General features: G+C 38.3%; 1 protein-coding gene across 5 annotated transcripts in view; it reads left to right on the top strand.

Moving 5' to 3' along the window:
* The window catches only part of LOC107147488 (synapse differentiation-inducing gene protein 1), a 175,002-nt gene that overhangs the window by 78,384 nt on the left and 75,220 nt on the right, over positions 1-21,398 (top strand). The window lies entirely within an intron of this gene.

The raw sequence follows: 21,398 nt of genomic DNA on the forward strand, positions 1-21,398 counted from the left end.
CCTTCTGGAATGGAGCAGTGGGGTTTGGGGGGTACTAGTGAGTGTCCAGCAAAAGTTAAGGAATGAAACTCGCATACAGAAATGCAGGGAAATTGAAAGCATTCTTGGTGCTCTTTAACTCCTGAGTAATTATGAAGGATGGAAGGAATGGAGAAAGATGAGCTGGATAAAGAATCAAGGGGACATCAGCAGTCAATCTGGTCAGAGATGACCCAAAGTAAGCCACAGGGATGGGCAATAGACACCAGCACTAGTGGGTCGGCCAGGAATCCTGCTGTTGAATGACCCATGAAGGATGAGGGAGAGAAGCCAGTGGCAAAAATGAGCAAGATGGTCCTAGAACCATACAAGGCTGGAGATGCATGTGTGGTGACAACTGGGGAAGTGCTTTTGCTGACACATGTGGTTCCCTTAACTTGGAATTTCAAAGTTTCTATTAAGGGATTATCAGGATTACTAAAATCTGCTGGAAGAAACAGAAATTGAAAAGGGAAGATGAATTGGATTATTAGACAAATCTTTTTTTTTTTTTAATGCTGGAGTTTGAACTGAGGACTTTGCATATGTTAAGCAAGCACCCTACCACTGAGCTACATCCCCAACCCAAGGCAGATTATTTATTTAGTAGAGTAGGGAAGAATGAGAGCCTTTGAATCGCATGTGCTGAAGTGCACATATTAGACATGATGTGATAGGGCACAGTGGTTGAAGGTTGCAGGACATCTGTTCTTGCAAAGATGTGCTAGGTGGGAGGGTGAGAGCAGATATGCAAGGTTGTCAGCTAGAAGGCTATTGTCCAAGCTTGAGAAGTTACTCCACTGCAAGTAGGGTAATTTCCTAGGACATGAGTGGCAGGAAGGGATGGGGGTCACATTTTTGGTCAATTTGATGAGAAGCAAAGTGCAAATATTTGCAGTTTGAATGTGGTCAAAAGGAAAAAGTTGTTTGTTTTTGGCTAAGGTGGGCAAGAACATTTTGTAGATGGAGGTAGATGTTCATGGCAAAAAAAATCAGAATTAGGGTTGCTTTCTGGGGAAGTAAAGGATGCACACCACTTACATGTGCAGGAGAGGTCAGCTTGCTGCTTGTCTGAGAGAGAAAAGACAGGTGGGAAGGGAAATCTACTGCAGTGCTCTGGACTGAAGAGAAAAGAAATGAGGGGTCCATTGTTGGTCCATGTTGGCCAAGGATCGATGCATGTAGGGGAGCTTCAAGGACATGAGGAGTTTAGAGGTAGTTGAGAGTAATGACTGGGAGGTAGTTGAATGTTCTAGAAGAGACTTCTAAAGAAATTGTCAAGTTGCATTGATAGTCTCTCTGAAAATATGATCTGACCTCTGGCTCCATGACTTTCCCCAGCAGTGTGTGGCCATCTATCAGCAAGTGAGGCTCCTAGTAGGAGCCCTCTGCCTGTAAAATGAAGGGGAGGGAGAAAAAAAAAGAAGGAGAAGGTCTGGATAGAATCAGCTCTACTGTGGTAGTCGGCTTTTCAATCCTGTGACCAAAATACCTGACCAGAACAACTTGGAGGAAAGTTCAGAGAATTCAGTCCATGGTTAGCTGGCTCCAAGGCAGAAACATGGTGGCAGAAGGATGTGGTGGAGGAAAGCTTCTCAGCTCATGGTAGCTGGAAAGGGGAAGGGGCAGGGGAAAAGAAAGACCCTTTAATGCATGCCCCCAGTGACATACTTCCTTCAACTGGGTTCCATCTCCGGTCCATTCATTGCCTAAAAGCACCACCTCTGAATCTTGCTGCATCAGGGACCAGGCTTTCAGCATAGGAGCTTTCTGGTGACATCCAGATCCAGACTTTAGTACTCACCCACAGGGGGCCCCAGACTGGGTGGAGAGGCCAGTGAAACCATAAAGTAGGGTGAAGGAAAGGCCTAGGAGACCAGCAGAGTCAGGATCAGAGGCCCCAGATAAGTCCAGGTGCAGCTGGAGAGAGATGGCTGTAGTCAGGAGGGAATTCAGAAGTGGAGAGATAAAACTGGATGTTGGAACAATTCTCTGTAGGGCGTACAGACCTGACAGGCAAGCAGGAAGTCCGAGGAGAGAGCTTAACCTGCTGATACCTGTAAAGTGGAGAAGAAGGGTCATGAAGTCAGCCAGAGCCTTGTGGAAATTGGGAGGGTGCATTGGCTTCTGCTCAAGAGCCTGTGTCAAGTGTCTGCTGTTTTCCAGGGTCTGAGGGTTTGGCTGAAAGCAGAAGTCTAAATGCTGTCTGGCCAGCATGAGTTCTGGAAAGCAGACACATCCAAGTGCAATTTGAACTTAGCACAGGAGTCCTGATGAAGGAATAACCTGTTGCCTCTGAATGCATCCCAACAAGAGGACAGGGCTCCAAACTCAGTGTGTGGAATGAGGGCATTTTAGAAAGGGCATCTATAACCCTGCATCTTGAGAACAAGTATAAGGAGGCTTGTAGGGTGATAGGGAGAATCCTAGCCCAAAGGGACATGGGAAACCCTGAGACAGATTACGTAGGAGTCTGCAAGGCTCAGTAACTGGTTGGGAATACTGAGACCCTGGGATTGTGGTGAGCATGGGAGCAACATGCCCCAGAAGAAAGTGAGGTCCCACTGTTGAGGACCTTAGCCATTTCAGGGAGGCTGGATTTAGGCAGGTTAAAAACTTGGATGCCTATAAGACAGGAAGGACAGATGAAGAGCTCAGAAGGAACCCTCAGGAGGAGTGGGCTAGGGACTGGAAAACCCATTTGGAACTGTCACCGTGATTGGCTCTAGCCTCATTCCTGTCACACCACATGGGCCATACTGCTAGACAACCTTGGTAGACTCTTCAGAGTAACTAAGAGAATACTCCAAAGTTTCATTCACAAGACAACACAAAGCGAGCAGGACATACTTTGAAGGAATTGGGAACTGCAGACAGAGTGTCTTGACTTCACGATTGGCCATGAAGAATCATGAAAGAGTTTTAGGCAGGAGGGCTATCTTCTGATCTGTGTTTGGAGAAGGTGCTCTGGCTGCAGATTGGTACAAAGATACAGGAGAGATGGAGGGGAGATGGTGAAGTGCATGTGGATAGGACCAAAGTGGATGCAGAAAGTTCTGCTGGGGTCCCTCCAGAAACAATTATTTTAATAATATGACAGTGGGAATCTTTAGTCACAAAAATGCTGCCTACATTACATTAATATTTTTAAAATGGTCTTTACTTATGATAGTAAGATGGTGAGCTAGAGAGCTATTTGTCACTGTGACCAAAATGCCTGACAAAAACATCTTAGAGGAGAAAAAGGTTATTTTGGCTCATGGATTCAGAGGTTTTGTCCATGGTGAGCCCACTTTTTTTTTTTTTTTTGCTCTGGGCCCAAGATGGGACAGAACANCCCCCTTTTTTTTTTTTTTTGCTCTGGGCCCAAGATGGGACAGAACATCATGTAAGAAGTTTGTGGTGGAAGAGTGCTACTCCATTCATGGTGGCCAGTAAGTAGAAAGAGAAAGAAGGGACCACAGGAAAGATGAACCTTTTCAGGGCATGTCCCCAGTGATCCACCTCCTCCAGCCATTCCCCAGGTATGTTAGTGTTTTTGAATAATCAGTTCCCAACTGCAGGATGTGCCTGCAGTTTAAGGCTCAGAATAGTTACTATATTGAAAAAGTAAAAGAAATTGTTGAATGTCTCCATCATTCCATTCACTCATGTGGCTTTTATCCACCCCTTCATACCGTACATCCATACACTCTCTTTAAATAACCACACTATGTCAAGGTCAGTAAGAGATGAACAGATAATCTGAATGTCTTCTTACTCCTCAGTCAACTTCCTTCCTGTTGCTTCATAAAGGACTGAACTCAAAAGAAGTCTATTCCTCCTTCTTAAACACTTGCAAAGGGTTTTGACTGACCTTGTGAATAAATACAACCAGTATTTAATTGCAATTTTTTGATTCATAGTATCTTTGAACCCATAGTTCCTGCAGTCTATTCCTGAGTCCATTTCATTGCAACAGTTTTTAACATAGTGACATCAGCCAGTTGATGTGGAGTTTAGAACTCTGCAAAGGTCTCCAGAGGAAATCTCTTACAATAGAACTTGGGAGGTGGTGTCAAGAGAGGCAGACTTGTCTATCCTGGTAGGTCCAGTGCTTTGACAGGTGGTGGAGATGTCTGGGGAAATGAGCTCTACCACATAACTGTGTTCCTCTGTTGCAACAACAGCAGTGATAAAACACCAGAAGCTATTTTTTAATAGGAATCTTGGTCAAAATAACAGCGCATACTCTATTAATACTTTTAGAGTGAGCTTTGATTATAATGGTAATATAAAGAATATTGTTTTTAATTCCTTGTCCATAAAAGTACTTCTTAATGACACTGAGGAAACAGCAAGTGATTTAAATTTGGGGCTGTTTCTTAGACACTTAGAGAAACTTCCTTTTGACATCCAAGGAATTCCACCAGACCAAAAAATGGCTCCCCACTGACTGAGGGGATGAGATCAAGACACGTTGTGACTATTGTCTTTTTTCTGATGCTGTGAAGTATTTTAGGGGATTGCCATAGTGGTTAACAAAGTCCTTTAGGAATTCCAAAATAACAAAGTTATTTTCCCAGAAACATTAATACAAGTGTAGGTAGCAATGGTGTTTTTTATTCCATTATTCCAGGCATGACACTTCTAATGACTGAATCAAATTGTTATCATATGTGCAATAACTGTTCTGTGATATACCTTTTGTTCCATTCCATGAAATAATAAAGGGACATGTATCAGTTACTATCTACTGCATAACAAATCATCCCAAAACTTAGTGAGTTAAAACAACAAATATTTATTTAGCTCATGATTCTGAGTTAACAAGTTGAGTTGGTCTTAGCTGATTCATTATTCTTCTGGTTCCACCTGGTTTCAGTCATTTGTCTGGAGTTAGCTGGACTTGCTGGGTATCTGTGTGTAAGAATGTTAATTGACTATTGGCTACAGTGACAGAAATGACTGGAACACATTTCTTTCATCATCCAGCAGGATAGTCCAGACTTCATCATATGGCAGCCAATGTAAGGGTCCCAATAGCAGCAAGAGAAGATGAGATCCACTGTCTAAATGATTTTCAAGTCTTTGCCTTTATCACACATGTAGTTGTTTTATTGGCCAAAGCAAGTCACATAGCCAAGCCCAGAGTCAATATGGGAGGGATTACTTGGAATCATAATACTGTTTCCCTCTGTATTCATAGGAATGGGTTTCAGGACCTCTGGCAGATACTAAAACTTGTAGATACTCAAATCCCCTTTATAAAATGCTGTAGTATTTACATATAACCTATACACATCCTCTCATGTACTTTAAATCATCTCCAGTTGAATTATAAAACCTAATATAATGTAAATTCTGTGTAAAGAATTGTATTGTTTGGGGAATAATGACAAGAAGACAAATGTTTGTACTTCTGCAGTGCAGATGAAATTTTCCCCCAATATTTTCCATCCTTGGATAGTTGAATCAGCAGATGGGGGATGCACAGATCTGCAGGGCTGCCTGCAGAGGAATGTGGCAACAAATTGGGGATTAGCTCTGCAACCACAGAGCAAGAAAGTGCAGACTCTTTGGCATACTTTTAAAAATCATGTAATTGAACAGAGTGACAATAGTCATATTGTGACTGAAATAAAAACATAGTAAATATTAATCTGGATAGCTATTTCCCAGAAGGAAATTCTACTTCAGGAAAAAAAAAAATGTGTTTTTTAAAGCCTCTGGAAATTCTATGGAAGACGGACACTGTTAACTGCCCAGTGCAGTTTTCAGACCGCCAATGCACTGGTTAAGAGCCAAGTCCTGATGGCTGGAGCTTTGATAGCTGGACAGTGTGGCTCTTACCTGATCCTCACTCTACCAGAAGGGGCTCATTCCTGGCACTGATGTAGAATGTTCTTAGATCCAGAGAGGTTTGCTCACCTGACACACACTTCTGCAATACCATACAGAGCCTTCATTTGGCTTTGTGGTTGTGATAGTAACATGAATGGGCTCTGTAACTACTTTCAAGGATGTTGATTGAAGGTCCTCACTAATGCAGCAGATGTTCTGGGATCTTCCCTGCCCTACCCTAAGATGAATGTGCTGTTAGTCACCAAGTAGAGCAGGTTGTGACTTGATATGAGATGGGGGATATCAAAGGGCTCTGAGTGGTTTTTAGGACTGCCCACTGCACTCTGTCTTACTTGACGGGCATCCTGCCTGGGCGCATTCAGAACACTCTGAGTGGTGATAATGTGGTCTGGTGTCCCACACCCCAGGGACTCCTCCCTGCTATGACTATTGCTTCATCCATTTCCCAGCCAGGAGCTAAAAACTACAGCCTCTAACAAGACCAACAGTAAGAAACTGCTTCTTCTCTTCACACAAATAAAGCTCAAAGAGAGAAATTTCAAGGACAGATAATAAAGTAATCCTACAAAGTATACAATTGGAGATTAAAGGATGAAATTAAGTGGTTAGAGCCCCTGGCTGAAGAAAGCTTATAACCCTCACACTGTCATAGATACTGACCAAATTTTGAAAGACACATTATTGTGCACTTGTGGTGACAGTGCATAGCTATTTGGATCCTTAAAGTACAGAGACTGTCATCATCTAAAAACTTCACCCATGAAGGCTGAGACTTTTCTTTATTGAAGGAAGATAGGGGAAGGGAAACACAGATTTAGGAAGTGCCTGCTGTGTGCCAGACACGTTGTGTGCATTCTGCCATCTAGTCCTCACAACACTGGGGACAGGGGACACTATGGTTCCATGCTATTCATATGGAGGTGGAAGCTTGAGGTATTTCTAAGATCACATGATTAGCTTTGCTGGCAGCTCCTGGAGCTGAGACAAACCTACTGACTCAGGACTTATCTCCTGGTGTTAATGATATTCTTACTACATTAGGGGGAAGTATATATTATGGTGAACTCCCATTTCATCATTGTTCTGCAGTTCACAAGTAAAGCACAAAAATACAGACCTGGGTTGTCCACGCCACTTCTTCACTTCTGTGAATCCTCAGTTGGGGCCCTCTAAGGCCTTGGAGTAGGCCCTCTCATTTAAAGACTTGAAATATGTTGAGAACACAGAATTTTACAACTTCAATGTAGCCTATACATATGCTTCATTAATTATATGGAAAAAAAGGGAAGAAGACTCAAAAAAACTTGAAGAAAATACAAAATCATGAATGAGAAAGAACAATAGCAAGTAGAAGAGTTAGACCCAGAAGAAGCAGAAAGAATTCAGGAAATGATTGATAACATTTAGAAAATTATTTTTCATAGCCCTAGGGACATTTGAGGCACTGATTTGAGTCGGGGTGGGATTTTATTATTGCACTGGCTAGACCTCAAATACAATGTTGAATAGAAATAGAGAGAATGAATAATTCGCCTTACTCCTGATCTTTTTTGGAGGAAAGTTTTCATGATTCAGGCTTTTATGATCAAGGATGATATTAACTATAGTTTTTGTAGATGCTTCTAATCATGTGTAGGAAGATTCCTTTTGTTACTATTTCGTTGAACATTTTTTTTTTTCCAATGGAAAGTTGGTGTTCAATGTGTCAGGTGCTTTTCTCTATTTCTGCTTAGGTTATCATGTATGGTATTTCTTTTCTTTCTTTTTTGTCCTTTAATGCTATCGTGTACTGCATCAAACCAGCCTTGCATTTGGGTATAAATTCTGCCAGGTTTGATTTTGTAGTTGCTGGGTTTGATATTCTAGTAATTTTGTTAAGGTTTTTGATGTCTGTGTCCATGAGGGATATTAGTCTACAACTTTCGTGTGCTATCTTTTCTGACTCTAGTATCTGATAACATCAGCTCTGAGAAGTTAGAAACTATTCCCTCTATTTTCTTGAAAATTTTGTGTGGTATTGGTAATATTTCTTTTAAAATACTTTTTAAAACTCACCAGTGAAGCCATCTGGGTCTGGATTCTTCTTTGTGGAAAAATTTTCACTTTACTGATCTGTTCCTTTACTGGATTAAGTCTGTTGTTTTAAAGAAAATGTAAATACTTTTTCTTTTTTCATGACCCAGTTTTAATAATTTTTAATAATTCATGTCCATCTCATTTCAGTCTTCTCATTTGTTGGCATGAAGTTGTTCATAATATTCCATTTAAATTATTTTACTCCTGTAGGATTGGTAATAATGTCTCCTCTTTCATGCATCATTTTGGTAATTTTCTATTTCTTCTGTAGTCAGTCTAGTTAAGAGTTTATCAAGTTTGTTGATCTATTCAACTAGTTGACTTCTGGTCCAACTGACTTTTTTTCCTGGTTGTTTTTCTGTTTCCATTGGCTTAAATTTGTTCCTCTGTATATGATTTCTTTAGGTGAGAACTGGCAATATTTATTTGAGGTTTGTTTCTTTCATAATACACGTGCTCAAAGCTACAGCTTTCTCTCAAACATTGCTTTAACTGTCTCCTATACATTTGGATTTTTTAAAATTTTCATTTAGTTCAAGATATTTTCTGTATCCAGAAAATATTGTAACTTTTAATTTTACCACTGAATTATATAGTACTGTGTTGTTAAACTTCTAAATATTTGGGGATTTTTCACATTGTTTCTATCATTTAGTCCTAATTCAATATCATTGTGGCTGAAGAACCTATCTCTCATATTGACTGGGAATTGATATATGGACTTATATGTACTTTGTTCTGGAAAATGTGCCGTGTGCACTTTGGAGAGAATGAGTGTTTATCTGTTGTGTGATCTTTTCTGTAAATATTTGTTAGGTCAAGTCGGTTAATTATGCTCATCTTGCCTGTTATCCTGGCTGTCTATGAGTCTTGTTGTTCCAGTTGAAAAGGGAATATTGGAAATGTTCACTCACTTTTGTGGATTGTCTATCTTTCTGTTGTGTCAGTTTTTTTTTTCATTCCAGCCTTCTTATGTGTTTGTATGATACACCTTTTTCTATCCTTTTACTTTGAACTTATATTTGTTTCTGAATTTAAAGTGTGTCTCTTGTGGAAAGCACATAATTGAAGCTTATTATTTTAATCCAGTCTTACAATCTCTGTCTTTCGATAGGAATATTTAGTCCATTTGCATCAAATATGATTTTATATGATTGGAACTATGTATGCCATTTTCACTTTTGTTGTCTACATGTATCTTGATTTTTTTGTGATTGTTTCTGTTTCTTCTTATGCTTTTTTGCAGGTTAAATGTGTTTGTGGGTTTAAATATGTTTCAATTTCTCTGTTAGTATGTAACTGTATTTTTAGTTAATTTCTTAGTACATTCTATAAAGGTTATGATAAATAAGCATCTAACTCATTCAATTAACTTCATATTAAAATGCTAACTTTATTTTAGTAAAATGTAGAAACAATACTTTAATATAGTTCCATTTTCTTTCCCCATTTTGCTCTCATATTTTCATGCATACATTACATGTTACAAAACCAACAATGTTATAATTATTAATAAATACCACTATGTCTTTTAAAGAAATATATCAGGAAGAGAAAAATATATGTATTTGCATTACATTATATAGTTACCCTCACTATCTTTACTGATTCCAATGACTTTTCCTATGGATTCAAGTTACCATCTGGTGTCATTTTCTTTCAGTCTAAAGACTTCTTTTACTGTCTCTTATATGACAGATTTGCTAAGAACAAATTCTTTTAGTTTTTATTTACCTGAGAATGTCTGTATTTCACCCTTAGTTTTGAGAGATAGTTTTGTTGCTGTAGAATTCTTGATTGTCAGATTTTTTTTTCACTTTGAATGTCACTATGGCCTTATTGTTTCATATGAAAAGTTACACATAAACTGAATTAATATTTCTCTATTTAGAGAAGTCCTCCCCACCCCATCTTATAGCTATCAAGTTTTGTTGTTTTTTTTTTTTTTACTTTCAGAAACTAGTGTCTCTTTTGCATTTTTCCTAGTTGAGACTTTTTAAACTCCCTGAATCTGTAGATTAATTTGGAAGCTTTGGACCATTAGTTCTTCAACATTTTCCTGCCTTTCCTCTCCTCTCTTTCTCAAAATCCCACTGGAAATATGTTGGTGGGCTTGATGTTGTCCCACAGATGTTTGAGGTTCTGTCATTTTCCTTTAAATTTTTTTCTCCTCTGTTTTTCGGATTGGATAATTGACTTATTTGTCAAGTGTGTGGTGGCAAATCTGCTGTTGAGCTTTTCTTGTAAGTTTTTATTTCAGAATGCACTTTAAATTTCATAATTTCCATCCAGTTACTTTTTTAATAGTTTCTGTCCTTCTGTTTTTATATTGAATCATTGTCATCAGGTTTTCCTTTAATTCTTAAGAGAGTGTATCTGTGCGCACAAGCGCTTGAATGCTTATTTGTGTGTGGTTAAAATCCAACTAGACATATTGAATATTATGTTGTCATGACTTGGGAACCGCTTTTCTTCTCTGAGGTTATGATCGCTATATGGTTCTTTCTTTCTTTCAAATTGCTATAGAGGTTTTCTTCTTTTTATTTTGTATTTTTTTAATGGCTCACGTGGGCTAAATTTATAGAATAATTCTCCTCTGTAGTGTTTAGCTACTGATGTCTCTCCGCAGTTTTGTTTCATTTGTTTATTTAACTCTTATTTTTATTGTTCAGCCTGAGTTCCTTGGGTTTACCCTTGGATCTGTGCAGATTAGACATCAGTCAGTTAATTACTGGTTAGAAATTGAGCCCAGATACTTCAAGTAGATACAGCTTTCACCATCTGCCAACAGACCTGTGCGTGGTTGGGTGAATACACTCTAGACGCAGTTAATTCCCAATCTTCTTAGGTTTTACTGTCTACATGGCTCCCTCCTGCCTCATCTGAGCCAGAAGTTCATCCTGGGATGAGAGCGAGATTACCATGCCCCTCTCTCACTACAGCTTGCTCATTTCTAGGAGCTCCTGGCTTATCCTCTAGTTTGCCATTTGATCCAACAAACCCTCTCCTTAAGCTGGAAGAACTTCAAGCTTCTCCCATCTGTAGCTGGACATGGGTTTTCCACCTTCTGGCTCCTAGTCACTTCAGCCCCTCCCAGCACTGAAGTTCCTTGTTTCTACAGCCAGCCAAAGCTTAGTAGAAATATTCCATGGACTAAGCTGGTGGGGGTCTTGGAGCTGCCCAAAGCAAGAACAGCCCACACTCCTACAGTTCTTACTCAAAATTTCATTGCTTTTCATAAATAAACATCTTTAACATATTATTGACCAATGGTCAGTTTGAAAGCCATGACCTATTTTTGACAGTTTTGTCTAGTTGTTTAATAGGGTCAGATTTTACCTTCTTCCTGCTTTGCCATCTCAGAAGTCTTGCAGGACATTATCTGAAGTTCTGTCTATGCATTTCCCAGCATGCTTCATATATGGACAAAGAATGTGTTCAGATACCCACAGATGGCTTGAGGTTAGGTTAAGAATTTTAATCAAATTAATTATCTTTAAATGATGTGACAAATAGTTGCTTATGGCATTAGAAAATTAAATTACTTATTCTTCTCCCTTGGGATAATCTATAAATAGAAAAATGTATTTAGATACTCTAGTTGCTTTTGGATCTATGTTGGATCACTCACACAAGGGAATCATTTTATATCCATGTGGTCACGTCTTATCTCTGTTCCCCAAACTGCAGCAACCACTTTATTCTGTGATGAGGCATTTCATGGATAATTTTGACTCATCTAGCAGTTAAATTTGCTTTCATGAAATGAGTATTTGCCACACTTGAGGACATGCCAAATATTTACAGTTTCCAAAGAAAAATTTTAAAATATTTAGTGAAATATAAACATGATTGGAATAACTCTATGGCATCTAATGTTTTAATTTTCTGTATCAAGAAAAACTCACTAAAATGTGTAACTTGAGGCATGTTTCTCAAATAATGAAAGTCATTATCTTTACATTATCATCTTATATATTCCCATGCATGTCAAGAAAATTCATATAGTTTCCAAAAATCATTTTATGAAAAGAAGAGAATGTTTCAGATGATAAATCCATGCTGCATAATAGTGCGAGTGGATCTTTCTTCATATTTCTCTGAAGTTCTTTTTGCTAAGAAAAGGTGTGGGCACATCAAACCAAATGTGTATGCTAAAGAAGACCTTTTGTAATTGTTCATACTTGTACTATCAATACAAGCGGATGTCTGGATTGTGGCCTCTGCCACTAGTCAAAATTATGGGGGGAGTCTGTGGCTGCCTCACAAAGAGAATTATTGCCAGAGAATTTGAATTTCTTATAAGACCATAATTAATGTAATGAAATCCGGCTTTTCTATATTTACATGTTGCTATGAGCTGCATGCTTTTTAACATGGTAATTGTGGCAAATGTAGTTTGAATAACAATGAAAAGAAGGCCCACAACTGTGATAAATATCTTTCATACTCAGTTTTGAATAAATGCTAGTAGAATTTTTATTCTAAATGAAATTATAGTTTATTAAGTTTCCCCAAACTTGACTGAAATTCTCTCATCTCAAGTAATACTAATTTGAACAAAATCCAGTACAGATCAAAAGGATCCTTTGGAGTTCCCTGTAATGTAGATTTTCTCAATGGTTGATTAAAACATCTCTCTCCCTAGGCCTGCCAGTATCTGGAGCACTTTAATAAGTCTCTAATATGTGCATAAAACATGCTTCTGTGTTGACTAGCTTTGAGACTTGGGAATACCAATTTGACCAATGATGATAAAAACATCCTCTCCTACTCATCATACCATATAATTACAAGAGGTAAAAAGTATTGATATACCTTGGACTTAAAGTGGAAGAAGCAAATTCTTTCAATTCAAAATATCAGTGATGAAAATGTGTTGTTTTCAAAGGGTGACAAGAGACTAGTCTTCGTATTACAATACAATTCAGATCTTTACTAAACACACTGCTGAGGAACAATGACAGAATACATCATTAAAATCCAACAATGAGCCAAACTTTTGTTTGTCAGTGCTGGGGAATGAAACCTGTTAGGCAAGTACTCTATCACTGATCTAGACTTTCAGCCTTTAACTTTTCTTTTAGCCAAACTTTTTCTTCTTCCTCTTCTTTTTTCCTGCAGCAAACTATTTCACAATATCTTCTAAAAACGTAAGAAAAATAACACATTCGAAAACAAATAGTTTGGGGTGCCTCACGAACTGTCATATGGAAAAAATACTGTCATGAATGATGGATGGATCATGTAAATCTAGAGCACACTTCCCTGGATTTTTAAAATATCTAATAGATTTTCTAAATAACAAAAAGAAGCATTTTCTTTGTTTGAGAAGCTGTACCTGTCAGAACCATTAGGAGGGCAAGGGAGCCTATGTCCTCTCAGATAAAGAGCAAACACATTAGTCTTTAGTGGATACTGATATGACATTGTCTGTGGTTTTTATCCATTTGGAAGAAACTGACAGAAATGGAAGGAGGTAAAGAAGAGGCCCTCGCTGTGAAAAGTGTGCCAAATGATTTTCATCTGGGCTCCTCTTTAATGCCACATGTGTTCCCCTGCCTGAGTGGAGAAAAGAGGGAGAGCTGGGAGCTTGGCTGTCCTGCAAATTGTAGCAGGTTGAAGATCCCAAAAGATAAGATTTTTTTCCTCCCAGAGAATGAAAAATACATTGTGTCCCACGTACCAGCCACCAGAGAAATGCTTGACTGTGATAGGAAAACTAGCCTCTGTCCACTTTAGAAAAATACATCTTCAAAATAAGAAGTACATGCTGTAGCACAGTGGTGTTAATTGAAAAACATCCCCAGAGTCTGCAGTACAGTTTTCACACTGCACCTCAAAGGGTTTCATGAGCAAAATGTAAGCCAACCTACCCGAGAGCTGTATGTTAAAGGACAAATAATTAGAAATCTCATTTTCTGAAAGGTGAGATCTACCAGGGGATATGATAGAAGTCTATGCAACCATAAAACAAATGGAATATGTGAAGTAAGAGAATATCAACCAGAGCTAAAAGAAGCTCATTGAGAGACAGGATTCCTTGCTTTGGGTCTGATAATCATGTATATGACAATTACCCACAGAAGACTGGACTGTAAAATCTAGATTCAACCGCCCTCACCAGCCCACACAGGATACAGGATTTCAGTAGGCCTGTTTCACCCCTCCCCCTTGCTGGGGCAGACACTGCCAGAGCCTAACCTTTGGTACAGGACCACCCCTTTCTATCACAGACTACTATGAGAAGTCAAGCCCAGAAGCCAAGATCTACCCACTCCAATTTACGCAGGTCCCAGACACAGGAGGTAGTAACATCCATTGAGGGACACCAGCAGGGTCTGGAAGCCCAACATCAAGGTGAGGTACAGACAATCTGTAAAGGTACTACAAGAATATAGGAAAGAAACTGTAATACCTCAGATCTACACTGCAGGAAAGAAGACACATAGACAACATAAAAAAACGAGGGAGGAAAGTGCCCCAAACAAACCAGAACACTATAATAACAGAATCTGTGGACACTGAAGTTGATGAAATGTCAGAGAAGGAGTTCAGAAGGTTCCTATTTAAAATAATCTCTGAATTAAAGCATAACTTAAATGAGCAGATAAAAACAAAAGTTGATCACTCCAACAATGAGATAAGAGAGCAAATACAGGTAACAAAAAATTATTTCAAGAGAGAGAGAGAGATCCTGAAAAAAAAAAGTCAGAAATCCTTGAAACAAAGGATACAATAAATCAAATAAAAACTCAATAGAAAGCATAACCCACAGACTAGATAACTTGGAAGAAAGAATGTCAGATAATGAAGATGAAGTTTACAATCTGGAAAATAAAGTTTATCACACAGTGAAGAAAGTTAGAAACCATGAACATAAACATCCAAGAATTATGGGACAGCATCAAAAGACCAAATCTAAGAGTTATTGGGATAGAGGAAGGCACAGAGTTTCAAATCAAAGGAATGCATACTCTCTTCAATGAGATAGTATCAGAAAATTTCCCAAGCATGAAGAAAATTGGAAAACCAAATACAAGAGGCTTACAGCACACCAAAATGTACAAAATTACAACACATCTACACCAAGGCACATTATAATGAAAATGCCAAGCATACAGAATAAGGATAGAATCTTAAAAGCCACAAGAGAGAGAGGAATCAGATCACATATCGGGGGAGACCAGTTCATTTCTAAGCAGATTTTTCATCCTAGACACTCAAAGCTAGGAGATCATGGAACAACATACACCAAGCTCTGAAAGAAAATAGATACCAACCAAGAATCTTATATCCAGCAAAACTAAATTTTAGATTTTATGATGAAATAAAAAAAATGTTAAAAGAATAAATATCCATGACAAAAAATGTTAAAAGAATTTATAACTAGATAACCTGCACTATAGGACATCCTCAGCAAAATATTCTAAGAAGAGGAAATGAAAAACAATGATGAAAATCAGCAGAGGGAGGGATTACACTAAAGGAAAATCTAATCAGAGGAGAAACCAAGTCACATTAAATACCAAAAATAAAGAAAAATGGCTGGAATACAAATCATGTCTCAATAATAACCCTGAATGTTAATGGCCTAAACTCACCAATCAAAAGACATGGACTAGCAGATTGGATTAAAAAAAAAAAAGAGATCCAACAATATGTTGCCTCCAAGAGACTTATCTCATAGAAAAAGACATCCACAGACTGAAGCTGAAGGGTTGGGGAAAATCATACCACTCACGTGGACTACAGAAGCAAGCAGCGGTTTCCATCCTCATATCAAATAAAGTAGACTTCAAAGTAAAGTCAATCAAAAAGGATAAAGAAGGACATTACACACCGCTTAAGGGGACCATACACCAACAAGACATAACAATCATTAATATATATGCCCCAAACAATGGAGCAGCTATGTTCATCACACAAACTCTTCTCAAGTTCAAGAGTCACATAGACCACAACACAATAATTTTGGGTGACTTTAACACACCTCTTTCCTCACTAGATAGATCTTCCAAACAAATGCTGAACAAAGAAACTATAGAACTCAATAATACAATCAATAACTTAGACTTAACTGACATATATAGAATATTCCTTTCTTCTCAGCAGCACATGGATTCTTCTCTAAAATATACCATATACTATGCCACAAAGCAACGCTTAGCAAACATAAAAATGTAGAGATACTACCCTGCATTCTATTAGGTCATAATGGAATGAAATTAGAAATCAATGATAAAATAAGAAATAAAATCCATGCCAACACTTGGAGACTAAATAATATGCTACTGAATGAGCAATGGGTTTCAGAAGACATCAAGGAGGAGATTAAAACTTTTTTAGAGGTGAATGAGAACACAGATACAATGTATCAAAATCTCTGGGACATTATGAAAGCAGTTCTAAGAGGAAAGTTCATTGCATAGAGTTCATTCCTTAAAAGAAGAAAAAGTCAAACAAATAAATGTCTTAACACTACATCCCAAAGCCCTAGAAAAAGAAGAGCAAATCAACATCAAAAGCAGCAAAAGACAGGAAGTAATTAAAATCAGAACTGAAATCAATGAAATTGAAACAAAAGAAATAGTTGAAAAAATTGACAGAACAAAAAGTTGGTTCTTTGAAAAAATAAATAAAATTGACAGACCCTTAGCCATGCTAATGAAGAGAAAAAGAGAGAAAACTTAAATCACTAACATATGTAATGAAAAAGGAAATATCACAAGACACTACAGAAATACAAAAGATAATTAAAAATTATTTTGAAAACCTGTACTACAATAAAATAGAAAATATTGAAGGCATCAACAACTTCTAGAGTCATATAATTTGCTTAAATTGAATCAGGATGATATACAGAATTTAAACAGATCAATTTCAAGTGACCAAATAGCAGATGCCATCAAAAGTCTACCAACCAAGAAAAGCAAATGACCGGATGGATACACAGCCGATTTCTACAAGACCTTTAAAGAAGAACTAATTCCAATACTCTCCAGTTTAATTCAGGAAATAGAAAAAGAGGCAGCACTTCCAAACTCATTATATGAGGCCAATATCACTCTGATTCCAAAACCAGGTAAAGACACATCAAAAAAAGAAACTTCAGACCAATATCTCTAATGAACATAGATACAAAAATTATCAATAAAATTCTGGCAACTTGAATACAAAAACATATCAAAAAGATCGTGCACCACGATCAAGTGGGATTCATCCCAGGGTTTCAAGGTTGGTTCAACATAAAGAAATCAATAAATGCAATTCATCACATCAATAGACTTAAAGATAAGAATCTTATGATCATCTCAATAGATGCAGAAAAAGCATTTGACAAAATACAGCACCCCTTTACGTTCAAAACACTAGAAAAACTAGGGGTAACAGGAACATATCAACATCATAAAGGCTATCTACGCTAAGCCCCAGGCCAACATCATTCTATATGGAGAAAAATTGAAGGCATTCTCTCTAAAAACTGGAACAAGACAGGGATGCCCTCTTTCACCACTTCTATTCCACATAGTTCTTGAAACACTGGCCAGAGCAATTAGATGAAAGAAATTAAAGGGATACACATAGGAAAAGAAGTAAAATCTAGATTCAAGAAGGATTTTGCAGAAATAAGAGGGGTGTTTCTGGAGGGAGTGGGGATGAGATGGTTGGGTCATTGGTAACTGGAGGTCAAATCACAGAGACAGCTGAACTTCCAGCAGAGCATTCCAGGCTCCACTGTCTCAGGCTTGTCTCAGAATTGTCTCAACCAATTCCTTTGGTTATGTCTCAATATGATAGATTCTGTGAAATTTCACTGTAATATTTCTAATAGAAAAGAGAGAGAGAGAGAGAGAGAGAGAGAGAGAGAGAGAGAGAGAGAAACCAGCCATTGGGATAGATGAGTCCATTATGGGTCTTTGTTTTCTGCGTTTGTTTTTATCCTTTCTTAAATGTCACTAGGTAACAGCTTACCAAACAGTTCAAAAAAATTTCCAACTCCCTCAGGTGACTGCTGAGAAGAACCATAAGCAATCCCTGTTCCCTGCTACCTTCACACACTCTTGCTCCTCAGTAGTTTCATTCAACTTCTCAGCTACCACATGGGCTCCTCCAATCCAGGAGCTTCTCATCCCTTCCTTATGGACGGAGTGTTCTTTACCTTGCCTCCTGCTGGCTTCTCAGTATCCAGGATCTCAGTTTAGATACTATTATTTGTGAGTATGTTTACTTGTTCATTTCTGTCTTATCAGACGTAGCTGACTTAGGGTGGGTTCATCCAGAAGCAGACACTGCTGTAAAGACTTATGAGCAAGTGATTTACTAAGAAGATGCCCAGGGAAGACCAGCAAATGAACAGGGAAGCAAGATGAGGAAGGATGGGAGGTCAGGCAAATCTCTACAGAAGGTCTCAACCTGATCCCACAAGGGCACTGGAGCCTGAGTTAGAAGGCTGATGGTCTATGGCCCACTGCTACAAGGAGGCCATGCAATGAGGGGACAGAGATATAAGTTCCTAGAATCACCCTGGGAGTCTTCTCAAAAGGAATCGTAGAGGACCCTGGCTTTGTTTAGTACAGTGCTTTAAAAGTTACCTTAAGTCAAATGCAAGAAGCAAAAATGGAAACTAGACCTCTTGACACATAGTTAGCCTCTTGGCACTTTTGTAGTAGTATTTGTAAATCTTCTTGTCTTAGAGATCATGTAGTTAGGGTCGCATCATAATGAAAAAGATAGACTGCAAATAATGAATAAAAAGAAAGCATGGCATGAAGAAGATTATGAATGACACACCATTTTTTGTTTGTTTGTTTTGAAAAAAGACTGCACAGTCATGTTAGCCAGAGAGATTGTCCTTTGTGGGCTCAAGTGAAGAAGAAGACCATCTGATGCAAATGCAAGGTGGTGGGTGGCCCAGGTCAACATTCCCTATGACCCTCAGTCCAGAGCTATATCTTCAGCCCAACATTCATGTCTTCCCCTGATTCTCCTTTTTAAACACATTTATGCAGAGGGTTTGAATATGGATGTGTCATCCAAAGTTCTATGTATGAAACACTTGGCCCCAGGGTAGAGATATAGGGAGTTGGTTGAATCTTTAGAAAGTGGGTCCCAGCAGTGGGGAGCCCTTAGGTCACTAGGAGTATGCCTGTAAAAAGGGATTGCAGCAGCCCAGTCTTCCAGTCTCTTTCTGCTTCCTGGCTGGTGATATAAGCATTTTGCTGTACCACACACTCCTGTTATGCTATGCCATCCTCATTAGAGGACCAAAGCAAAGGGGCCACCCAATCTTGGTCTGAAACCTCCAGAACTATAAGTCAAAGTAAACCTTTTGTCTTTTGAAGTTAATAGTCTCAGATATTTTGTTATAGTTACATGAAACTGACTAATACACAGCACCACAAGTCCCATGGGTAAAAATAGAAAAAAATAAAACATTTTTTACTTTAATTCAGTGACTTCTGGATTAATTTGACCCTGACTTTTTTTTTTTTTCCTTTTTCTACTTAGTCATACAGGACAGTAGAATGCATTTTGACACATCACACATAAATGGAGTATAATTTTTTATTCTTCTGGTTGTACATGATGTAGAATTACACCAGTCATATAGTCATATATGTATATAGGATAATAATGTCAGATTCATTCTAGTATCCTTCCTACCCCCATACCCCTCCCGGCCCTTCACTCCCCTCTACCTAATCCAAAGTAACTGTATTCTTCTCTAGTGTCTCCCTGCCCCATTGTGAGTTAGCATCTGTGTATCAGAGAAAACATTTGGCCTTTGGTTTTTTGGGATCAGCTTATTTAACTTTGCTTGATTTTTTTCTAGCTTCAACCATATACTGGAAAATATCATAATTTCATTGTTTTCCAAGGCTGAATAATATTCCATAATATATATATATATATATATATATATATATATCTCAGATTTCCTTTATTCATTCATCTGTTGAAGGATATCTACTTTGGTTCCATAGTTTAGCTATTGTGAATTGAGCTGCTATAAACATTGATGTGACTGTATCACTGTAATATGCTGATTTTAAGTCCTTTGGATGTAAACTGAGCCAAAAGATGGTTCCATTCCAAGTTTTCTGGGGCATCTCCACACTGTTTTCCAGATTGGTTGCACCAATTTGCAGTCCCACTAGCAATGTATGAGTGTACCTTTTTCCCAACATCCTTGCCAACATTTACTGTTGCTTGTAGTTTTGATAATTGCCATTCTGACTGGAGTGAAATGAAACCTTAGAGTAGTTTTAATTGGAATTTCTCTAATTGCTAGAGATGTTGAACATTTTTTTCATATATTTGTTGATTGATTGTATTTTTTCATATATTTGTTGATGAATTGTATGACTTCTGTGAAGTATCGGTTCAGTTCCTTAGCCCATGTATTAATTGGATTATTCAGATTTTTTGGTATTAAGTTTTTTGAGTTCTTTATATATCCTGGAGATTAATGCTCTATCTGAGGTGTATGTGGTAAAGATTTTTTCCCATTCTGTGAGCTGTCTCCTCATGATTGTTTCCTTTGCTGAGAAGAAGCTTTTTAGTTTGAATTCATCCCATTTATTGATTGTAGATTTTACTTCTTGCACTTTAGGAGTTTTGTCAAGGAAGTCAGATCCTAGGCCAACATGATGAAGATTTGGGCCTATTTTTTGTTCTATTAGGCTCAGGGTCTCTATTTCAGTGCCTAAGCCTTTGATCCCCTTTGAGTTGAGTTTCATGCACGGTGAGAGATAGGGTTTTAATTTCATTTTGTTACATATGGAATTCCAATTTTCCAAGTATCATTTGTTGAATAGGCTATCTTTTCTCCAGTGAATGTTTTTGGCGCCTTTGTCTAGTATGAGGTGACTATATTTGTGTGGGTTTGTCTCTGTGTCTTCTGTTCTGTAAGGACAAGAATCATATGATTATCTTAATAGATGCAGAAAAAGCATTTGACAAAATACAGCACCCCTTCATGTTCAGAACACTAGAAAAACCAGGGACAGTAGGAGCATACCTCAACATTGTAAAAGCTATATATGCTAAACCCAAGGCCCACATCATTCTAGTTTCTCCTACCCCTGCCCTTCCAAGTCCCAGGCCAGATGTGTTTCTCCCAGCTGGTGCTGCAAGCAGTCAGATTGGAGGGGGAGGGGTAGAACCAGGTGGGTTTCTGTGACCAATTGTCCCAGGTGTAAACCTCTCTCTATGTTTGATTTTTCTCCTGGTCACTTAAGTACACCCAAGACATGCAGTCTGTGGTTATTGGACCTGTATTTCGGGTGTGCCAGGAATTGGCTTCCTCTGTTGCTGTCCGGCCACAGCTGCTTTGCCCTCCACACACGGCCTGGGGAGATGTTGGTTTCTTTCCCCACACACAGCATCATGCAGCATGTCCTTCAGGTTTGTTGGGCAATGTCCTTGATCTCTAAATGCTCCATACACAGACACAC

Source organism: Marmota marmota, unplaced genomic scaffold (genome assembly GCF_001458135.2).
Source record: "Marmota marmota marmota unplaced genomic scaffold, marMar, whole genome shotgun sequence".
Classification (NCBI taxonomy): Eukaryota; Metazoa; Chordata; class Mammalia; order Rodentia; family Sciuridae; genus Marmota; species Marmota marmota.